The sequence below is a fragment of the Zootermopsis nevadensis genome, unplaced genomic scaffold (assembly GCF_977971745.1).
Source record: "Zootermopsis nevadensis isolate Lab colony 2312 unplaced genomic scaffold, Znev_1.0 Znev_ptg000061l, whole genome shotgun sequence".
In the NCBI taxonomy this organism is placed as follows: Eukaryota; Metazoa; Arthropoda; class Insecta; order Blattodea; family Termopsidae; genus Zootermopsis; species Zootermopsis nevadensis.
In genome coordinates, this window is record NW_028259192.1 from 8,782,982 (window position 1) to 8,800,641 (window position 17,660).

General features: G+C 38.5%; 1 protein-coding gene across 4 annotated transcripts in view; it reads right to left on the bottom strand.

Moving 5' to 3' along the window:
* Nucleotides 1-17,660, bottom strand: part of Fur2 (furin-like protease 2) — a 1,061,088-nt gene that overhangs the window by 637,082 nt on the left and 406,346 nt on the right. The gene's annotated exons all lie outside the window — the stretch shown is intronic.

A 17,660-nucleotide genomic window follows, 5' to 3' on the forward strand; every position in this document is an offset into this window, starting at 1 on the left:
TATTACAGCACAGAATTTTCAACTCCGATACCAGCGACAATGCATACGAGTTCCAAGAACAGTAATAAATGCATTCTCCGAGCTACTATGGTACATTTTAGGGGCCGAAGAATTACAGAGTGTTAAGTTTGAATAGTATCCATAAGTACTTAGTTAGATGATGATAACATGTCTACCATATAAATTCATTCATAACGACAAGTTACAATGCTTTATCGATTATTACAATTAAACTTAATTATCTCACGTAGTCATATTCTTATTCTTTATTTTTCTATTCCCCAACACCCGAAATATCACACGGCCACATTATCTGTATTGTTGACGACAGAGTGTTAAATAGAAAACAAAAGGAGAGGCGGATTACCCTGCTAGATTCACGTAGACCGGTTTATCAGACAAATAACACTGGTATCTGTTTTCATCAGAGGAAAGAAATAAATGGATGAAAAGAACATGCAATTCGCCCGTAACTCCTGAAGAAGAAACTCGAAAAAGTATAAAAGAGGACGACAAATTGCTTCTTCCCTACCAGTTCCCGAACTATAAGAAACACTGACCTGATAGTGGCACACACACAAGCAAATAGTATGGAATTGCAATAACGTGTTAATCACACATGAAACGTCGTAATGAATGTTGCAGACTGCAAAATTTCGTCTTTACATCAGAGCTCGAAAATTTAACAATTTGAGTACCCTGCAGGTCTAATTAACCGTCTCCGAAATTAACCAAGAATCAGTGTTCTGAGGGCATGTTACAACATGCAAAACGTTCTCCATCGTCGTAGGTTAAAATATAATATTTACGTTCAGTCAATAATTTGTTACTAGCGACTCTCGATTAATAACCCACACTGAATTCATTTCCCGCGCAAAATGAAAGTTCAGCAGAAAGAGAAAGTACGCCCAATGCTACGAATGTCAAACGTTCTGTCACATTGTAAAAAAATTCTTTTCTGTAAACAGACCGAGAATGCCAGGTTATCCTAAACCATTTATGGTTCACGTACAAAACAAGCAAGGGATAATAGCACGTCGCATTGCTTATTCAGCATCACACAGAATGGCAAAGGGCAGTCAGACAACGCTGGGACTCGGCCCATTGACTCTGTTCTCGGTTTGCATATTCCAGCAATCAAATATCCCGCATTCTATTAAGCAATTGTATACTATCATCAGTAAAAGAAATTTTTCGAGGTTGTGGCTCCTGTAAAGCAGGTCATAGCTACATGACTGGAGTCAAGCAGCCTGCGTACTACCCGCGACCCTCAAAAACAACAAAAATATTACGTGTCCTAAAATAATATTCTTTCACAGTTCCAGTTTCCTTCCGCCGTTTTCGTCTTTGGCCTGATACCTAAACACCACATCTACGTATTTAATTCTGTAAGGGTTTCTTTTCTGTGGTACATGCGAAACGAAACGGCCGAAGTTTAAGCGGAAAGTGAAATATTACTCAAGTAAACCACTATAAAATATCTCACTACTGACTGATAATTTACTACTGACAGAGTAAAGTCGTTTTATTTTTATTGTTTTCCGTCCCGCGGTTCGATAAGAAACGACGTCTGAGGTCCCAAGAAAGATTGAGAACCCACGACCTAAAATATTGGGTTCTGTGAAATCCTTTAGCTAACGTTTTCTAATTCAAAATGCTTCTTGCATTCTACGGCAGAGGTGGGGAAAGCAAACAATCCTCTTCCACTCATTATTTTCTATTCGGCTGGCAGGTTGGACTTCCTAAAGACACTGAATGAAGAAGTTCAACAATTCTTTGTACATAACTTTCATGAGAGGTTATTATAGAAGGAACAATTTTATCTCCTGGCGTTTTCTTCTCTCACGTAAGTTGCCATTTAAGTGATATGATGTGCATAAGTAGGCTACATAGAGAATACTGAGGGATTCTGAACCTTAAGCTTATTCGAAATGTTCATCTTATCTCAATAATAATGAACTTTATGTGAGCTCTAATTTCCACATTTCGATGACATATGCAGTTGCTTAAAATGCGCTACTTGTGAATTTTTACAACAAACTTTTCCTTTCTTGGCACATTTTACAGGTACGATGGTACCGTAGAGAAAACGACACACCACAATGGAGCAGAGTATCCTTGAAAACTTTGATCAGCTTGCGAAAAAACTTCCTCGACTTCTACGGAAGACGAAGGTCAATTTTGTGTTCAACAGCCCTATTACAAGCCCACTTAACCCGGTCCAAAAACTTCAAACAATGTAAGATTCGCTTTCATATCATCCTTACTATCCAAAGAAGCAGGCATATCTCTTTTTCAAGTTTTATTCTTAAAATATATGAACGTAACTAACCCACACCTATCTTGAGAAGTTATAATTCGCTCATTTTGTCAAGTATTTACATCTATTTTATGGGATCCAAAGACTGAACATCGTGTTCACAAGGGCTCCAAGGCCCTTTTGTGACATTTCGTAAGAATTTAGTTCTTAACGGTGAGGTATTCATAGTTCCACCCAACACTCAAACTGGAGGACCACTCCTTGTCGGCTGTCTGGGACTGCACAGATAAGTCACATACATGAAGTGTCCATTCTAACCGAAAACTGAGGACTCTCCATCCCGTGGTGACAGAAGATAAACTTAACTTTGTGACGTCTGTGAAAACTGAAAGAGACGAGAAACAATTGGTAACTCTTTTTTTCTGGACTGCAGTAGCGAGGTTGGTAGGTTGACAGATGTCAAGGCGCAGCAGAAAAAACTAAACTTTTTTTTTACTCTTGGGTCGGGAACTACAACAACAACCAAAATGCTTCTAAGATAATTTGCTGGGCGAAATATTTCTGTCCCCATCGTCGGTGGAGACGATTTTATCCTATTATAGTCTGCACACACTTGCAGAATCAGAGCCAAACTGGAAACAGTAACTGTCCAGAGAGAAAATATGTTTGTAGCACATTCCAATGTATCCAAATCAACAGCCACAGTCAACCTCAAGAAAAGTGGAAAGTTTGAAGACGGAATATTACGATATCCTATAAAAGGGGTTTGAAAACCTTCACTGCACGCCGCATTAAAATTATATATGAGTTTTATTATATTACGTGTGTAAGTTCTACGTACTTTAAGGTAAACCATTCAAGTTTAACCCGCAGTCTCTGACTGGCAGCGAATGCTACAAGCTTGTCATCAGAACAAAGTCGCGTTGGTTTCTATGACACACTTCCATATTATGTAGCGACACTGGACGCATTGACAAAAATCTGATCGAGGATATTAAGAGGGTAGTAATTGACTTTGTGACGTACAGAATAATAGGAATATATGCCAGTAGCCACGACTTCAAACCTACTTAAAGCGTTCAAGTTGTGTGAAACTACTTTTCAGAGCTACAAGAGCGCAAAATATGGATTGCCTGTCAACTGAAACTGGGGTAGCAGAAACCGCTAGTTAAACTGCGCTAATGGCGAAACCTGCCACTGGACATTATCCTGAAAATTCTACCCTCACAAATTTTAAGAGTAAAAATTCTGATTTATCGTAATATCTCGCCACCTCTATTTCGGATATAAAAGTGTGTTTTCCGAAATGTTTTCCCCATACATTATATATATGATTTTCTTTTCTTTCGTCTAAATTACATTCACAACTTGCACTACCCTCCTGCGTTTCACGAACATATCACAAGAATACCCTAACCCGTAAAAATCACTAACAATAACTTCTTCATTGTGTAGCATAACAAACTGCGACTTTTTCATAAATATGACGTGTTACATGTCTGTTAATCCTCGCTGCAACAATTCTCTATATCCATCTGCAATAAGTAAACATCAATTGCAACATTAGACTTAAGGAGAGGGTCTAGATGAAACGTAACATTTTATTATATTGTCTTCGTTTTTGAGCCCATATAAAAATAGCCAAATTACGTTTTTTCTTTAGCACATGGTTTTATATCATTACTTGTATTATACATAATCTAATGGGTCATGTATACCCTTTCATATGTAGATCAAAAATTTAGTTGGGATAAGGAAATGTGTGTTTATATGGGCTAAGTTTGAACTGTACCGATCGTAACTAAATCTACGTTTTCATCACCTTGCGAATATTAAAAGTGTTCACTGTATGTTATACAGTACAGTGCGTTACACGTAAACCGCAACCATAATTATAACAGTATTTACATGTTTTGGTTGCATCAATAAGAGAACGAATGAACTGCTATTTAGTAACTCACCAGGCTATATTCTAAAAGTCTTCGAACAAAGTTACGTATTAAGTGCCATAAATGATTTTATCTTTACTATAAAACGTAATAACAAAAAAACCATGATTTTCTGAGCATTACTCCTTGATTCGGAGTATTCTGTCGGAGACTGCTCGTGCTAACAAAATTATCGTAATTTTCCTCAGGTACAACGTGCAGGATTGCAATCTGAAATTAGCAATGCTCGGCTCGTGTCACAAAAACCTAAACAACAAACTTTTCATAACAACTCTTTCGTTTGACGCTACGTAGGCTTCTTCTCACCGTTGTTGAAGAACTCGTGCGAAGTCCGCAAGCCCGAAAAATGTCATGCTACAATCCGGTTGAGATAATTTATAACAGACTGCTGGTTACTGGAGAAGAAAAATTAATCTACGATTCGTCTGGACCTAAGGGTCGTCTGACGCAAAGAAAAACTGTATAGAAGTTCCTGTTCCTGTTCGTATTTAAATCTCATCACTGACGAAATAGATATTGTTAACTTAGAAACCTAACAAATGTCAGGAACATTCTATGGCATGGCAGAAAGACACGACCTTATGCAAACCGCTGAGAACATCATCCCTACAGAATAAGTCACTTATTAAAAGTAATGAACTTTGTTAATCCTGAACTGGTAATATGGGTTCTCTATAGAACTGGTAGTGACATGAGGTCTGAGAGACTGTTCAAGTTTTAGTAGTCCCACCAGGCTCCACGTTTATTTAGCACACAAGAGAATTGTAAATGTAGCATAAAAAACCCTACACGGCGCATATAACACAACGCATTTAAAAATAACTATTTAATACCTATCTTAAACATTTTAACAGAGTGTCGCAGAGAGAGAAGGACGAATTTAAGAACTGGTGTATATCTTCCACTCCTTCATTTACAGACGACACATTTTGATATTACTTTCTAGCTTAATACATGAAGTAACGATAAAAATGCTTGGGTGAAATTCTGGAGTGGGTTAACATTTGCTTTTGTCATTCTGCTTCAGCACATTTCGTTTTATGGTCACCTTCATTTGGACATTCACTCTCAGTGTCAACATCACTCAAAAGACCTTGATGGTACCTTAGCACCTCTCCAAAATTCGATCATGATATGCCACCCACTTCAAAGCAACTGCACGCTTACTCACGGTGTAAATGAGAGCAGCCGAGTCAAAAATTTAGCGTCACCGATGAAGAGCGGTCTTCCATACCGCCGCCAAACTAAATTTGCCAATCAAATCAGCAACGAAAGGAAATATGTAGAAGCATAAACGAAATACAAGACGGCATTGCAAGCCACATTTTTCAAAAAGATAATAAATTATTTCCAGCGCAGTCTCACAGACCGCACGTCACCGGTCAAGGGTTAATTTTAATAAAGTTTATTCTGTATTAAGCACCACTTGTGCATCTACAGGTACATTTCCACGCAGTTTGACCTCGGTTGTAAAGATAGTGAGTGGTCAATTCCACTGGACAGGAAATTCACTGGGCCATATTAACACTGCACAGTGAAAATACAAATTTGGAAGTCCCCATTAGTTATTTTTTTGTTTTAATGCTACTTTCCCTTTTTATGCCCGAATATACTTCACAATGCCCTTAGTCTATGTAGTTCCCTTAGGCATGCTTTGTGTAGTTATACTTTCACATACATTTATTATCAGCATTAATACAGAATAACGTAATTGGAGACGCTATAACACAGTTTTCAAAAGCAAATCAATGTGTCTAAAGAGTATACACATTAAATTTCTCAGAGATCTGGGGCTTTATGAAGCCAGGAACAGAATAGATAACACGGGTGACCTCGGAGATTCAAAGGTCGAGAATAATCTTTTCCCTCGCTTAAAACCTAGACACTGTGGTGATTCCAGATTTCCTCCTAGGCTCAAACGCAAACAGCATAACCAAATTTCATTTCATTCCCTGAGGAAACCACATACGACGCAGAATATTCGGCTGCTACTCAGAACGACATCAACAAACAGAAACGAGTTAGATACCGCGATATAACAATGTCACGTTGGACGCGACAGGGCCACATCAGCTGCCACCAGGATTATTATTTCCTAAAGGCTCCGCGACCGAAGATGGTGATCGAATTGACATCGCTAGAAAAGGAAGGAAAGTCTGTGCAGAGGTTTGCCAATATCACTCGCAAATAGGATAGTTTACCGGCAGAGTCAATATTTTATCCGGAGGTATTGGGGAAGGGATGTCAATACATTTCTCGGTCAGCCTCAAAAGCAAAGAAGCAGCGGTAAAGGATTCTGGAGGAACAGCAACACAGAACGATGAGATAATATAAAAGGGGAGAGTCACTTCCCGATACCTCGCGAAATACTGTAAAATGTTTAGAAAAGTGTGTGAATTCAAAATGTCTTACACCAACTCACTTTTTGCTCGAGAACATACAATTCCGTGTCAGAAATAATAACAGTAGTAAGGCCGACGGCATAAACATCTGCTAGTTTCCAGCAAGACAGTGTAAGTAAGTGCATATGCTGAATAAAACAAGCAAGTTGGTTGTACAAATGCATACGAAAATTCTATACCGTGGTTAGCTTTTTAAACAGTGGTGGAATTTTTCGTGTGTTGCCTTAGGGTATTTGGCAGACCACGTGTAATCGGCTTTTCTGCGTTCGGTAAATAACTGTTCGCGTTTGTTTTCACGCGTATAACTGAATTAGCGATGGACAAACCGCGCTGAAGGAGAGATTACTGTATTGGTATTTCTCTGAAAACACTCTTATATTCTTTGCGGAGCATAAATCACTAAAGACATTTCAACATCTTTAAATAACACCAATGTTACATTCGCCTCGAAAATCTGTTTGTCTGCCATATTGCTACTAGCCTAATGGTAGCGGGATCAGAACTCCGGACTTGCAAGCAAGATTAATTACAAGCACAGGACTTTATTTTCTTAAAACAGCTGTGCGGTTTGCGATCACTGCAAAGAAATATGAGTAATCATCAATGGGTCATTCCACACCAACAAATGTTGCAAAAATTAGTGGTAGTCATTATCACCAAATCATGTACAATCTTGTATTCAAAAAATGTAGTTCTTTCAGGGTTTGCGTATACCACCTCTTCTTCTCCCTCTGCGTTTGAAACACGTCGTACAAATGTTACTGTCTGTCCCGCAAACATCTGCTGCTATCATTCTTATACTTTCTGTGTTACTGCAATGCTGCCTGCCTACTACAGTCTATAAATACACAAAGAACTGTTCCCAACACTTACGACCAAATGAACTCTAACTTGATAAGTGCGACTTCACAGAAATTACTGCCGCGAGCCGCACAACAAAAGTAGGGACGTTTTCCTTATGGATGATCCGTTTAATTACTGGCCTACTCGCTCATCCACATCAATTCCAATCTGCAAATGAAACATTTGGCATCGTCTGTGGTTTTAAATACCAATACGATACTCCAAATCGGTATCACTGCAAAGAATAAGATGGCTGTTGTTTCGTTGGAAGATTGCTGTCTTCTGGGTTGTTGCGATGTGTAGTCTGGTAGATGTCCACCAACGTTTCAGAGGTCCATGCTGCACTCATCATCAGGGCGATGAGGATGGAGGCAGCATGGACCTCGGAAACGTTGGTGGATGTCTACCAGACTACAAGGCGCAACAACCCAGAATACAGCATCTTCAGGCTCACCGTCGTGAAAATCTCAAACTCTACATATTGTTTTGTTCTTTGTAAAACAAGAATGGCAATAATAAATAACACCGGATGGGGGACAAGGTTAAGAAGCATAAACAGCACTTCCCCACACACGACTTTGCATCGCCCGTTGTTATCTTATCTGGAATGCCTTATTGTCTAACAGAAGCTTTTCATTTATGAAGAGATCGCCTTTCCCCGTGTCTGAAGACAAAGACTGTGCATGGCTGGACTTGCAGCACACTTCGGTTAGAACGCCAAAAACTAATTATCAACTTCGAATTGCCGACGAAACCATCTTGATGCCAGCATTAATTCCGCGCCATTACGACCCAGAGCGCAAGGATTAAAAGTGATCAAACACGAGTTATATGTAATCTGCATGAAAGCTTCCCGAAGCATTTGTCTTAATTACTGAACGTTCGGTATCTGTTTGTATCACCAACATAAACTCTCTTCCAATTTCGCATTGTTCAGCCACAAATGCATGAGAAGGTCGGTAATAAATTTTCCATATCCGTGGACTTCAGGACAGGAACAAGAGTATAAATTAAGTAAAAGTGAAGATTAATCATACATGTTTCTACACTACTCCATATTTATACTTTTATCAAGGATTAACTAACTACACGAGAGGCTGACTGTTAATACATGTCCGGCCTTTAATGGAACCTGAACATTCTCTCTTGTCTTAAAAGCGTCCGCAGCTGGACAATATTCTAAGCCAGATGAGTCCAGTTTCCCCAAAATTCATATCTTACCTCCTAAAGAGCATTAATATTGTACATCTTTTTACGCCTGTCTCCCCCAAGAGGTCATTTCCCTCCAGGTTTCGAAGGTGAAATTTATACAAGCATTTCTCACCTCCACGGTTCTCCTGTCTCATCCTAAATTCAATCATCTTCAAGATGCAATCATGAAGCCCTCACTAATGCCATTCCCTCTAGTTTCCTGTTTCTCCGAATCCCTTACGTCTGTAGTGTATTCTCCTCTGCATTTTGTTACAGACCCCCCCCCCCCCCCCTCATGTTTCGGTAATGGTATTCGCTACAAATTCCTCCTCGACTGTTGGAGATTCCACTTCAGTACAGCTCCCTGCATTTTACTCTAGCATCATACAGACTAATAAGAAACATTTCCTCCACTTTCATTTAGCTCTCTACATTGATTCGAGAACTCTCAATTGATAAGTGCTGCGTGTATATGTATGCGCGTGCGTACGTAGTATGTGAGTATGTGAGCTTTGTATGTATGTTAAAAACAGACCGAATTTAGGGTAAATGTTTTCCTTCCCTTACCTACCCTCCCCCCAACGAAAGTCACATCTAAGATACCCTTATCGTGGTTCAGATTTCAGTTTTAGGTTCCGCCGCTGGTCATCATATTCATCTCAGCTATCAAATAGTCATTAAGCGTAAAACGCAAATTTCGCCATACTCAAGTTGCCATTTGAAAAGCAACAGATATTATATCCAACCTCAACAGCAGGACCGACACCGAGAACGCCAGGTCCACACAATGATCTCTGCAGATACCATTACGCGAAATAACAATGTGATGCGCCTTGCAACACAGGAAAACACTCCCAAACCGTGCGTAACAAACCAACGCATTCTACATCCTCTAGGCTCTCAGAATCATTAACAAGACTGCAAATTTACGGTCCGTACCGCAATACGCACTAAGCAAGTTCTAAATTCTTAGCGCTCCCAGCTGAAATAGTTTTAAACAGCATTTATTAATAAAGTATGACGTCAGTTATCTTAAGCACGCATCTTTAGTTTCCAGATACATACATTAAGTCGTCCTAATGCTTATTTAAGTACTATAAACCAAAACGGTTACGTCACAAGACGTGTAGCTCTGTGACTGTATACTGGAATTGTATGTTTGGGATTATGTCACCTAATCAAAGTCAATTATTTTTTCATGCAGCCGCCATGCTGTTATTTTACATTGTAGAAAGAATTAATTTTCCAAAGTTTGAATTTTTCGAAAATCTATGACCATGCATTATTGTATGGCCGTACTGCATGCTGGTATTATCGATTGTAGGAAACTGAAGAATATTCCCCAATGGCATAAGATTCATGCACAATTTCATCCATATCCATCTAGAGGCTCTACATATGAATCATGAGGACATACAGACAGACAGACTTGGTCAGCCCTACGTGCGTTCAATCCACGCACATCGTGAAAAGAACGTTCAATAACGATGCAGGGAGCCTGCGGTGAAGAAATAAAGATGAAATGGGTCACCAATGATATCTGCGGTGTAAGCAAACCAACATGGAGTTCAAGATTTAGGAAATATACACGGGTAGGGGAGAATAAATCGGAAAAGAAAAGAAAACTAAAATCCAGAAGAAATAAAAAATACGAAAAGAACACAAATAAATGGCAGTAGAATGGTCAGATAAACAGATTTCTGTGTTTCGAGCACAGATGCGGACACAAATCGTTGCCATATCTCACTTAGAGGCTCATAAAACGTTTTCCAGCAGTAGCACTGGAACGACCCTTTGAAGTCTTGTCTCCGCTCAGCTGTGTTTGCGAAGCGCATGAGTTGGATCCACGTTCAGCAACAGTTACACTGTACGAACAGTAGAGCAACGAATAACACGGGAATAGCTATATTTACGTAATAGCATATTAAGTCGAATGCCCCTCAGTCTGACGAAGTTACACATTTCTGGTTCATCAGCATAGGAGAGTGTATGAAAATCTGTAAAATGTAAAAGAATCTTCAGCAAAGAGTTCCACATTGCCAAAGAAAAGACAGAAAATACACACCTCAAGACAGAATTTCAATTTTTCAATCCTCCACTAAAAGTACGTAACGGGAGTCGAAACAGTTCCATGAAGCATCACATTTTTGTTTTCAATTTAAAAAGCATTACTCCATAATTGTTACTCGTCACCAGACATTATCAAGATGATGAAATCAAGGAGCATCGAATACGCAGAGCATGTAGCGGGCAATGTAGAGTTATGAAATGCAGGTGAAATTTTAGACAAAATTCCTGAAGGGAAGATACCATTCGGAATATCTGGACTGAGGTGGGAGAATAATATTCAAAAGGATCTTAGGGGAAAAGGTTGGAGAACGTGGAATTTGACTCAGAACAAGGATTGTTGATGGTCCCTTTTCATCACAGTAATGAACCTTCGACTTCCATTAAAAGCTGGAAATTTATCAACCTATTGACTACACTATTATTTCCTTATTATAAACACTTCTGCGTCTACTTCACTTAATATAATTACACAAATCTCTTGATATAAATTATACATAGAAAATACAAGTCATAATACACATAGCTATCAAAGTCTGTGTAGGAATAAACAAATACCACAAATGAATCCATTAATCACTGCCAAGAAATGTTGAACGCGAGACGATCACAATAGAACATCAAATTGAATTTCCACCGCCATAACGGTGGGATACATTCAAGATATTATATCTTCATAAACAGGCGCAAAGATCGGCAACTAACTACCAGCCAAGTCCATGGAGCAAGGTCCTCTTTGAGAAGCTAACAGTCGCTTACAAAACCCGAAGGCTGATTACCGAATTCACAACAATTCGCCTCTCCTCGCTATCCTCACTAGATGAATCCAATCCTCAACTTCACGCCCTATCTGTTGTCCTTCCACCTATGCCGAAGTATATACCAACAGGTCTCTTCAGAGTTTAAAGCTAAAATTTCGTACGCATGTAATTTCTCACCACCACAATAATTATAGTGCCCACAAAACATGTTTTAACAATACCACAACCATTTATGATTCTTCTATTTTTGATGTGACTTTCATCCTAGCACTAAAAGGGATTTACCTCTGAGCACTGCCCTGGGAAATAATGAAAAAATGGATACGAACACACCGAGCATCGTGTTCCGTGTGGTGGGGATACAGCAGCTTAGGATGTTAAAGGAAATTGCAACATGAACACAGGACCGCAAAGGACAGCGTTTACACACGTTCCTCTTACGAACTAACTTCGATATCCAGGGTAGGATTACTGCTATAAGCCACAGAAGCTTCTGCCGAATCGGAAATTCGAAAAGAGAATGAGCTTGAATCATGGATGACACAGCTAACACATTCGAAACCAACTCGATTTCTGTCCGAGATTTCCTACCAAACAAATTGAACCTTTCTCTGTTTGGCGCCTGGCAGACCGACTGCCTACAGAGGAAGGGAAGAGAGGTCCTGGCTCGATCCCACTCAATATAAAGTGCGCCGCTCGAGTGCGGGGAAAAATTATATCCTCTGAAGACAGTTCTTCTTTATTTTCATGTGTCACTTCCGTTACCGCCTCGATGGCGTGTTTCAGATTGGATGCAAGTCATGATGCGGCTTCTCGTGCACTGCGTACAGTGTGCTCAAAAAATAACGAATGTAAACAACATTACATTTATACCCTAATCAGTGCTGGACTCTTATAAATTTCCCGACGTATATTTATTACAAACGATATTTCGGGTATGGTTATAATGCCATATTCCAGTTACAGGAAGTCACAATATGCGTTTTTCAGTTCTAGTCTAGTTCGTTATTAGCGGCTGCGGCATGAATAGACCCGGAAACACTTTTAATACTTACGAGTCTTATAGCACATCTAAAGTCACATACAGAAGGGAAGGGGTATACAGAAGTATAGAGAAAAAATATTTCAGATGGAAGAGACCAACATCACTGCTGTGTAATGAATGAATGAATGAATGTGTGTTAGAAACCTCTACATGATCATACCTAAGTAAAATAACGATACACATTCTTAAATCAATATTCAGAGTGCAATATATTCACCGACTTCCTGAAAATACATTCTATAGCATAGCATAGAAACTAAAGCATCAATTATGGAATTAATATTCGAATATAAAATAATGGTTATTGTTAACATAAATACGAGAAAGAGAACATTCTTGCACAGCACTGAACGTCCGATTTAGACCCGTTTCGAAAACATACGCGCCTATTATTTTCGTTATGTCTGCCCGCCCCTCTAACCACAAGAAACAGCACCCGAACAAAAAATCGGTTGGCAAACCTACAAAACGCGTAAAATGTGTATGATGTTTATTATTTTTCGTTAAGGTTGGTTCATTTTAAGGGTCTATAGGCCTACATTTTAAATTGTCTGACATCATTATGAAACTTGATACACGAATCTTCCATAACTTTCACTCTACTCTACTCATTTTACATACCACATTAGCTAACGAAGAAAGCAAATTACTGGGCGCTTCTCGTCAAGTTAATTAATAAAAAATATATTGAATATGAGGAGTAGGATATCACAAAACATAAACATTGTCTCCTTCAGCTTTCGCTTAGTGCTCACTGATTCCGACAAAATTTATAATAATTATAACGATGACTATAAACTGCCTGCCTTCGAAGTGCTGACCAGGCGCCTGTAACTGTCCTGCCATGTAAAAGATGTCCGCAGTGTGTACAACTAATGACACATATACTTCGCTTCACTTCATCATTAAACGTGAATTAATTTCAAGAATGTGTCTTCAACAGAAGCTAGAGTTCCATTAAATAAATACAGCTTCTATTTCTTGTACAGATTCAGGCTAATCTAAATGTAGTGGTTGTTATCACGCAATTAATGTAAAGTATGATAACTTAAGTTATGCCTAGAGCTACAACATATATGGAAGGAGTAAGTTTGTCTCACAAGAATCTTCACAACAGCTCCTCTAGGATGAGGCAGTAACGGTAATTAAGAGACTGGCTGACTTACTGGCCGGCTGGCTGGATGAAAGATTTCGGACATCGCATATTTCCAGACACGTTTTACACCTGCAGCTATTTCAAGGCACCGCACATTGCAACGTTAAAGGAAGCGATGATTAATGAACTTCTGAAAAGTCTTAAAGTGAAGACAGAAGCAAGAAAATTACGATGCTCCAATTGCATTATGGGGAAAGTTGCAAAACTAAGCGACTATAGGTTACTAACTACCATGCGTCCTTTGCACGATGTGTACGAAATGTTCGCTGGTAGTGTGTCTGTCTGTCTGTCCGTCCGTCGGTCGCCTGACAAACCACTGGACAGATTTTGATGACATTTGGTATGGGGTTCATGCCACTGGAGGCTACCCTCAAGTTTCCTTTCCAAACTACGAGCATTTAAGAATGAAAAGGTGCAAAGAACGAATGTAGGAAGTGTCTATTCCAGCACTGATTACAACTTTCCAATCTTTGATAACCTAGTGACTGAATGACCTCACTTGAACTGGCAAACCTTTTCACCTGTCTTCGTCTCTTAATTCTTTGTCACTTTCACGATTTCAACAAGCAGAAAATGAATTACCAAATTTGCTGAGTGGGTTGGGTGCCGCGCGGTGTGTGACTGGATTGGAATTCGCCTCGAGTATCAACATTTGTAAACGTGTCTCCCGCTTCCCGCCATGTTTGACATTCGCCGACTGTAATGTGCAATCTCATCTGATTAATTAACAGGTTTGATTCAATATAGCATTACATGTAAGGACGTAGTGTATTCATATATAAGCAAACAGAACTGATGATAATAATTAAATTAAATTCATTAATAATGATAATGATAATAATAATATGTCACATGTATTGTAAAACATTTTATAATACATGTGGCACTTGCTAAAAACAATATGGATCCCGGAAATAGCTGCTGCCCTATGTACCTTAGGGACAAGGTCTGTCTCGGGTACATGGGAGTACATACCCAATAAAGTGGTGAATACATGGGATATAATAATAAGGGGTGCGACATAGACCTACCTCCTCGTGGTGCACCCTGGGCGTCTTTGTCGGCAAAAAGGTTTATAAAAATGACATACAACCTTTATTTAATTTTATCTATTTTTATTTATAATTTGAGTCATTATATGTTATTAAAAATTCTGTCTAGATGTTGTATTTAGGTTAATGATATAAAATTAATGTACCTGTCATTAGAAAATAAATAATAATAATATTTAGGAATTCAGGAAGGAGATGGCATACATCAACAAATGAAAGATAAACTGAAGACGGAATATAATGTAAGACTAAGGATGATACTGAAATCTGAATTGAATGTCAGAAAAAAAATCACTGTCATAAATGCATCAGCAGTTCGAGTACTGAGGTACAGTTTTGGAATAATTAACTGGACACTGGAAGAACTGAAGAAAATTTACAGAAAATCTAGGGAAAAGTTGGCAATATATGGGATACATCTTCCAAAAGCAGACGCATACAGAATTTACGTAAAGAGAAAATAAAGGGGAAGAGGACTGGCACAAATTGAAGCAGCATACAAAAGTGAAATTGTCAATATTGCAGAGTATTTGCACATACAGCATCAGAAGGACTCATATATAAATATTTTAAAACCACATGACAGGTCCCAAGCAAGAGTGATTTCAATAACTAAGATAGCATCAAAAATCAAAGAAGAACTAAATACTGAAGTTGAAATTAATGACACAAATAAAGGGAAACAACAAATTAAGTCACTGATACAAGAAAGCATAAAGAAAAATTAGGAGAACAAAATCATGCACGGGCAGTATCTCTAAAGTTTGGACAGACAACTTATAATTAAAGAAGACACATTTGTGTGGCTAACAAAAGGAGGTCTGAAAGGGGAAATTGAAAGACAAATTATAGCACCACGAGAACAAGCACTGAACACTAAATATTATGCAACAAAAATATTTAAAACAGATAAAGACAGCAAATTAAGATTATGTCAGCAATTTCAGTAAACGACATATCACGTTGTGTCTGGATATCCAGTGCTGCCAAAAGAGCAATAAATACAAAGATATGTTCGTGTGTGTACTCAGTTACATTTTAAAATATACAGGAAAGTAGGGGTAAAGTTAGAGAAGAAGCATTGGTACGGACACATCCCGAAGGCAATTGAGACAAGTCAGGAAAACAAAATAACTATTTTATGGAATCAACACGTCAAAACATATAGAACTATCCCAAATAACAAACTCAATACTATAATTCGAAATTAAAATGGAACTTGTCTCTTAATGGATATAGCAATACCAGCCGATATAAATGTAATTGAGAAGGAAGCGGAAACGATCTTGAAATAGAAGCACCTTCTAATTGAAATACAACGCCGGATATTACCCACATCTTGCATACCTGAAAGGAATCTATGTGAATTAGCCGTGTGATACACCAAAAACATGTTAACAGAAACAAATTCTAAACTGCAAATCGTACGATAGAATAGAAAGTAGGTAGGAATTGTATTCGTCTCACAAAACAGTAACGACACTATTTAATTTATGGTAACGGCATGGGGTGCCGGAAACGATGTTCAAATGCCACTTACAGTCCAAAGACAAGGTGTAAGAAGCATAAGAAATACAAGGTAAATAGGCCTAAATTCTTAAGTATGTTTTCGGATATAAATCCGAGACTTAAAAGCCTCAAACATGGCGAAAAATGAATCTGGATCAGTCTTATAAAAACCAAGAAAACTTATTAAATCCAAAATTTCATCCAAATCGGTCGAGCCGTTCTTGAGATGAATCATGCGGACAAACGGAACAGACGAGCCCTATTTGCGTTCGTTCCTAGCATATCGAGCAAAGATTGCATGGCAATCGAAATCTGCTGAGATTCGAATGCAAGCAGGAATACAGGAGGAAAATGGCGTGAAATTAGGTTTAAGATTATTCATTGTTAGGACTACTTCCAACGTCTGTTCTTTAAAACCACGACGTTTCGGAGGCTGGTTCTGTCTCCGTCTTCAGGTGAGAGGCACCTACTCTGTTGGGTCCCTTAGATAGAGATAGTCTCTATCACTGGACAATATAAATCGTGCAATTATTTCAACTTATCCACCCGAGTACAGGTTCTGTCACCACATTACAGAACTTAGATGATAATTATAATAATATTTTCTCATTTGAGTACCTCTCACCTGAAGACGGAGACAGAACCAGCCTCCGAAACGTCGTGGTTTTAAAGAACAGACGATGGAAAAAGTCCTGACAATGAATAATTTTAAGTGTAAACTACCGTCGTCAAAATCCTTTAGAAGTGAAATTAGGTATTTGCAATTATCGACAACAATTTAATTTAAATTAACATACAAAGCATGTGCCAAACCTAAGGTAGATACATGAATACGCTATACAATCATCGCTAACATCGATTATAAAGTCGCAGTCGTAAGATCGTACACAATTGGCAGTGAAATACAGTCTACTCTGTAGGCAGCTACAAAAAAATTCTTCCCAGTTTACAAACAAAACAATGTTACAAAGGTCCGCAGCACTGTAACCTTCCAAGTTAGTTTAAAAGGAACTTCAAAACAACACACTGCGCGCAACAAAAACACTAACTATTGTTAGGTTTCCAGTTCCATGCAGAAATTGAAGAAAAAAACAGTAAGACGAATTCTAAAGCTTGAAGAGAAAAGTAAGCAACATGCAAGTTCCACTCTTCCGTTTTACTTAATTTTTGCACTTATTTGCATTATCTTAGACACATTTTATGCAATCCGAAACACAATTTACAATGTACTTAAAACATCAATCCCACCGGACTAGAACACAAAATTCTATCAAAATAAACTGAATTGTGAAATTCTATCACATTTATCGGAGAATATTTGTAGCCTGGAAGGTGATGTGTTCTTCTAATATGTTTGCATTTTGTGGTGTGCGTGTGTGTGTGTGTGTGGGGGGGGGGGGGGCTGAGGTTTCCAAAACGTCATGT